Source organism: Erythrolamprus reginae, chromosome 1, assembly GCF_031021105.1.
Source record: "Erythrolamprus reginae isolate rEryReg1 chromosome 1, rEryReg1.hap1, whole genome shotgun sequence".
In the NCBI taxonomy this organism is placed as follows: Eukaryota; Metazoa; Chordata; class Lepidosauria; order Squamata; family Dipsadidae; genus Erythrolamprus; species Erythrolamprus reginae.
Window position 1 is genome coordinate 303,911,435 of NC_091950.1, and position 7,492 is coordinate 303,918,926.

Sequence of the window (7,492 nt, forward strand, 5' to 3'; positions counted from 1 at the left end):
TCCATGATCTGACCAGTTTAGTTGGGAATCCTGAGAGCTCCAGTCCCAGTATATCTGGGAGATGCCAGGTTAGATCATTCTGAGATAATTAGGTAGAAGCAATAGCTCTTTGCTTAATCAATGTTACCAAGTGGCCTTTCCCCCCCCCCCTGTTTCATTTTGCATGCAAATCAAAATTATTAAGACTATTTGGTAAATTATCACACAGATTCTGTACTACTTTTTGCAACAGTCTTTCACAAGGCGGGTGACATACACTGCCGTGCAGAGGAGAGGGGTAAAATTAGAAATCTCAACTATAAAGTAGTTGTGCAAAATTGCCATTTCTTTTAGAATCAAAATGTTACTGCCAGGTGATCATTTATATACTGTATTTAGAGCACATGTTATTCCTGAGTGGGTACATGAGTTCCAGGCGCTGCTTAAATATCACCGATATAATAACTGCATTGTGGCTTAAATATTGGCTTGACTCATTATATCAAGGCTCTCTTGATAAATTTAGGCTTTAATTCTGAATATGCTTGAATGTACTTGAAGAACAGGGTTTAAGCATGTTCAGGGGCCTTAACTGTTTTCTCAGGTTCAAAAATCAGAAGTCAGCTGATGAGTCTTGCTATCTCCCAGTCCTTTTTGCTACCTTTTATACCAATTAAATACCTTTCTCTGAGTCTGTGGTCCCATCCTTGATCTTAATGACTTTTTGAAGAACTTCTGCCTTTATTTTCTTGCTTAAGCATTTGTCTTCATAACCTTTGAGGACTTTTATTTATAGTATTTATTTTGTAAGCCAAATGTTGTCGTAGGTTCTCTTTTAAAAGTAGCTCATTCTTATGACACTAATTTGTAGATTACTTTCCGTAGAAGCAACCTGGATGAGAGGCATCACTTAGTTCACTAAAAAGTGTTCTTACTGAAATAGACCATTGCAAGTTGCAATCATTCAAAGGCTGGATAACCACCAGTGAGAGATTCATCTCATACCCCCACCCCAGAAAATCATTTAAAATTATTCTTTTGCATGGGGTAAGGAGAATAGACAAGGGAAGTGAAAGAGGGGAATGTTTAACAATGGAAGCTGCCTTATATATAAATCATTATTGCTCCATTGAACCGAAACAATGTTTTTTCTAGTTGGCAGCGAATCTTGGGCAGAGGTTTGCCAGTCCATTGAGCTCCTAGATATGCAGACAATGGAGTTTGACCTCCCTGCCTTCTGCTTAGAAATTAGACAATCTGCTCTTGGGCAGTAGGCTTTTTCTAATTCTTCTACAATTGAACCATTTTGTTAAACATATTTATTGCCTAAAATGAAATGCCAAGATAAATTGGTTGATGCATAATGAAAAGTGAGGTCCATCTGAGAGAGTTCTTGTCTGATCAGCTGATGTCTTGCCATTCTAAGAATTTGGGGGGGGGGGGGTCATCAGCAAAGCTCTTATGGTTCAGCAAGTAGCTACACTATTAGTGTCACCATTAACTTAATTGGAAAGTGGATGGACCAGTTCTTAGAGTTGACACGGTATTCAGCTATCCTGACTGTACTGATATACAGTAGTTCAGTAATTGAATGGAAACTGTAGCAACAGTTTGGTTTGTCTTCGACTTGAGAATTCAAGAATACAATCATCAACCAAGACAGACCAATCAATTGATGTTTTTGCATCACTGTGTCAAATGAAGATGCTTCCGTACATAGTTTTAGATATTGCTAACTTGTGCCATTAACATTTCAATCAGTGTGATGTATTTTCTCTTTTTTTAAAATGACATTAGTATTCTCAAGCTAGCTATAAATATCAATTTTACCCCATGGGTAGGATTTTAATTGTTAAATGCCATAATAAAAGCACACTAATTTTGACACTTACAAATGGAAGTAAGAACCAAAAACAAGGAATGTCCACAATATTCACTAAGAACGAATTATCTTCTGTTTTGATATTTGCATGCTCCAACATGGACTGTGGCAATGTAATGCCTGTATAATGTTTTCAAATAAAAGAAAAGATAATCCTTTATATAAGCCAAGATTGTTTTTTGTTCTGAATTAAAATAAAGTGAACATTCTCTATCCCAAGCCCATATGTTTTTCGGGACAGATGTTTATCATATATAAGGTCACAGTTTTTCTTTAGACATTTGTCAGGCTGTTTTAGACTCTCGTAGGACCAAGTTTCCATATTAATTAACCCAGAAGCAATGTACATTCATGTTGATATTAATTGTGTGTTATTTAATTCTTTCTCAACTTTTCTTACACTTAAAAAAAAAATCTTCACAACATTAATTTTTTTTGTCACTTATTTTACTGGAATGTCTTCAGAGATTAAATATAGAGATATCCAATCTGTTGTGGTTAGCTCTGGCCCAGCTCCTGCCCCAAGGACTGTGGATGTGGAGGAGACATCCACATGCCGCAGGCCTGTTTTGCTCCCGGTGGAATCTGCTGATGAAGGCTCCTCTGACCAAGAAGACATGAGTGACAGGGAGGAGGAGAGTGTGGCAGACAGCTCAGAAGGAGATCAATTATCTAGCTCCTCCTTGGATTTGGAACAAGAGTTAATGATACAGCCACGCATGTGGAGAGCGATGCATAGGCAGCAACAACTGAGAGAGTATTATCAAAGAAAATGAGGCCACCTGTGGTTGGGTGGGGCTGTGGTAATTAGTGAGGCTGCTATAAAGAGCAGCCTGTGGGTTTGGCCATTGTGGAGGATTATCTGATCGTTGTGTTTCGTGCCTGCCTTGCTGACTTCGACCTTGGTGTGTTGCTTTTTTTTTAAAACTAAACCAGAGCAAAGTGTGTTTCACTTTGTGAAAGAAGAAGGACTGTGAATTGCCTCAGAGCTGCAAGCTAAGTATCTCAGAACTGATAAGGGACTTGTACAAATTACCAGTTTGTCTGGAGATGAGTGCTCTTTGCTATACAAAAAGAGGCCTTAGTTTAAGTGAATTTTCATTATAAAGAACATTGTTTTGAATTTTCAAACGTGTGTGTGTCTGAAATTTGTACCTGTGAATTTTCGGGAGGATTCCACCAGAGAGCCCGACAGAACACCAATCTATAGCTTTTCGCCAATGCTTTATCTTTTTATCTGCCCTTTGCAGAGACCTTTTTTTTCAATTCTAACCCGTCTTAAAATTATGGAAATTGAAACTGAAAAACAGCTGTCATTAAAAAATGCAATGATTGCATCCAATGGTGGAAGGCTATTAATGGAAAAGTATATCAAGTATGTTTTTACAGCCACCTCTGCCTATCACAACCTTCCCCAGTTTCTCCCTGGAAAGGCCCCTCAACCTTCACTGAATGCTTTGGGAAATGTTTGGGGATGTTGTGAGGAATGGCAGTGACAGACATTGGATAGTTCAATATGAACAAGAACAGTGATGCAGTGTCTGCAAGAAAGAAGACAAAGGAAGAATCAATCTTTAAATATATAGATAAAGAAGCAAATAAAAACAACATTCAGTTAGCTAAATTATATGTAAAAGTTTAGCCACCTGTATTTGTATTATGCTCCTTTTCTTACCTATTACAATTTATTAAGGAGCTGTTACTCTTTATTTTCTGTCATGGAAGACAAAACAGAAAAAAAATCCCACAGTCACCAGTGTCTACTATGACTTGAAAGAGTTGTCACAAGAGATGGATGAGCAGACGGATAGGATATTTAAAGCACCAAAGAAGTCACATCTAGGTTTAGTCGTGCATAGAGCAGATCCACTCAAAGCAGTATAACTTACTTAATCAACACAAACCAGGCAATAGATGTTTGTTTCCATCCCTCCTATGTTTCAAAAAAAAAAAGAAAAGAAAAACACAATTGTTTTTGTCTAAGGTCAAAGCATCTCCCTCTTGAAGATGCAATGAGTGTTCCCAAAGTCTGCAAACAGTGTAGAAAAAAAATAACTTGCATTATTATACTGTGTCAGCATCACACCATCAAATTTTACTAACAACATTAGCTTTCAGAAGTTTGTGATACAATGCCTCAGAGTTGATACTCATTGAAAAGAGAACTTATAAAATTTTGAACTACAAAAGGTCCCCTTAATTTTACTAGCATTTCTAATTTGTGGGAGATCTGACATTTATTTTATTTATTTATTTGTTTGTTTTGTGATGTGTGTATTGCTGGTATACAATGATATAATATTTATATACATGATACTAGTAAAAGAGAAACATTAGGTCAAGGGACAGAAGACACTCTGGTGCACTTATGCACGCCCCTTACTGACCTCTTAGGAATCGGGAGAGGTCAACAGTGGATAGTTTAAGGGTAAGGTTTTGGGGGTTAGGTGATGATACAACAAACATGAATATTTACAACAGACCAGATTATTCTTATAATAATAGATTATATTAAATATAGATTATAAAAAGCATGACATGAATAATTTGAACCTTGGAATATATGATTCAGTGATTTGAAAATCTTTGTGTTCAAGACTTACTAAGCCACATCATTAACAATTTCCATTAAGTTGGGAAGGAAAGATGGACTACTGAATAATGTAATAATGATACTAATTTGTTTTCTGTCACTAAATTGGTATGGTCCTACTTCTGCCAGTCAGCTATCTGGAGTATACTTTAACATGTCAGAGAATGAAACCTAAGCAGAATACTTTCAGTCAAGCTATTTTATATCTACAACAGTTTTTTATCACTATTGTATTTCATATATATCCATTGTCATGGCTGAGTGAATTTATTACAGATGAAATTTATTTTTATTTTCACATAGAGCTATAAATAAAGGTGTTTTATTGAACACTGCCAAATGGATTTGAAACTGTTGATATAACATTGCTGAAAAACCACAGCTCTTCACTCCCTCCAATTATCAGTTTCTTGGATATATTTCTATCTCATATTGGTTGTCCCACAGTAGCTAGTGCTAAGTTGAAAAAATTTCCTTACAGGAAACTCCCACTCAGTCCCTGTCAGATTTTTTTTTTTAATTCCCCCTTCTATTTATAGCTCTTCAACCAATCCTGCTGCTAATTCTCTAACCAACAGATGCTCCAAAAGACATTCTCTTGTCCCTAGATAAAGTAAGACCCAACAACAACTGCTTGTGATGAATAGTCAATGTTATTATTTGCTTGGAACCCAGTTCTATTTTATGTCTTGCATTAAAACAATAACTACCCACAAACAACTGAAATGCAAACACAGACCGTTACAACATTTATTTATTTATCTATCTATCTATCTATCTATCTATCTATCTATCTATCTATCTATTTATTTATTTATTTATTTATCAGATTTGTATGCCGCCCCTCTCCGTAGACTCGGGGCGGCTAACAACAATAATAAGACAATATAAACAAATCCAATATTTAAGTTTAAGTTAAATTAAAAAACCCTAATTTGAGAAACCAATCATACATACAGACATACCAAGCATAAATTTTATAAGCCTAGGGGGAAGGGAATATCTCAATTCCCCCATGCCTGATGACAGAGGTGGGTTTTAAGGAGCTTACGAAAGGCAAGGAGGGTGGGGGCAACTCTGATCTCTGGGGGGAGTTGGTTCCAGAGGGTTGGGGCCACCACAGAGAAGACTCTTCCCCTGGGTCCCGCCAGACGACATTGTTTAGTTGACGGGACCCGGAGAAGGCCAATTCTGTGGGACCTAACTGGTTGCTGGGATTTGTGCGGCAGAAGGTGGAAGTACTTTTCAATGTACTCTACATTGCAAAAACACCTATATCTGTGCACAACATTAAAATTTACTATTACAGTTTTGCAACTGATCTATTATCTTTTACCATATACACCCAATACATAATCAAACTATAAAGTCGTATACTCCTGAAATGTCTGTCATGTAGCAGAAATATCTTTTCCTTTTCCCCCATCTTCTTCCTCCATTTTCTCTTTTAACAAACTCCTTTCTTTCTTTATTATTTCCATTACTTTCTTTATTTGCTTCACATTATATGTATTTTTTAAAGAAATATAATTGTTTTTCTTTGATTTTTCGATATCCTTCAAACTATGTAAAATTTATGATTTTTTCTTTTTTTATTGTGTATCCTCACTCCCTTTCTTTTCCCTTTCCCCCCTTTTTTCTTTAATATTCAATAAACTATTTTTTTTTAAAAAAATAACTACCCAGGTTTACAAGTAGATTTACACAGACACAATTTAACACAATTTTGAACTCATTGGACTGCAATTCATCCATCCCAACAGATTCCTTACAGGAACAGGGCATTTTTCTTGTGTGGTACATAGCCAAACACATACATAGCCTAACTCATTTCTTAATAAGTATACTTAGCCACAGCGCCCTTGAAAAAATAGGTATTACTTCTGGCAACCTGCCCTCCCTTGGACCTTCTTGCTCCTTCATATGCATTCAGCTCCTTATTGGTTCTTCGGGTCTGCCAATCCTAATCCATCCCACCCCTCTCAGTTTTCAGAGGTCTTTCTTGACTTGGCCTTGAGCCTCTCTCTCACTGACACATTGGGCTGGTGCCATGTAAATATGAAAGTTGCCAGCCAACCCACCTTTTAAAAATCTACTAAGTGACTGGTCGCTCAATCAAGAGTTACCTGCACAATTAGAAAAATATATCAATCTCACTCATTCTTTTCTATTATCCAAAGAGGGGTTTTTCCCCAATCCTCAAAACCAAAAATCATAAATCCATGTTTTTTCTGTTTAATGCAAAAAAACAAAAGCAAACAACCACCCCCACCACCCCCAAGACAACACGAGACGCTTACTGTGGGGTCTGATGAACTGGGCCATTACTGGTTTCAGTAAGGAGTTACTATCCACACTGAAGAATGAACAGCAAAAATAATTCACTTAAAAGAAGGGAAGATGTTTTGCCTCTTTAACAAGGTTATAATATATATCCAAAAAGTAAAACAGTAAAATAACACAAAGAATTGATATTAATATTTTAATACGGCATACCTGCCCCTAAATCCTAAAACTTTTGCCAATACATGTATATAGATTTTAAAGGTCTGTTGAATTGACTAAATTTAATATCAGTGCTAACACTCACATCCAAAACATGCATGAGAGTTATTGACTGCCACAGAACCACCTAGTGTTTCCAGACAGTCGACTGGCCATTCTCAACTTACTCAGTTGGATAGTTTAACTTCATCGGGCCTTTTCAAGGATACTGTAACTACTGTAACGCTCTCTACATGGGGCTACCTTTGAAAAGTGTTTGGAAACTTCAGATCGTGCAGAATGCAGCTGCGAGAGCGGTCATGGGCCTCCCCAGGTATTCCCATGTTACACCAACACTCCGCAGTCTGCATTGGTTGCCGATCAATTTCCGGTCACAATTCAAAATGTTGGTTATGACCTATAAAGCCCTTCATGGCATCGGACCAGAATATCTCCGAGACCGCCTTCTGCCGCACGAATCCCAGAGACCGATTAGGTCCCACAGAGTCGGCCTTCTCCGAGTCCCGTCAACTAAACAATGTTGTTTGGCGGGA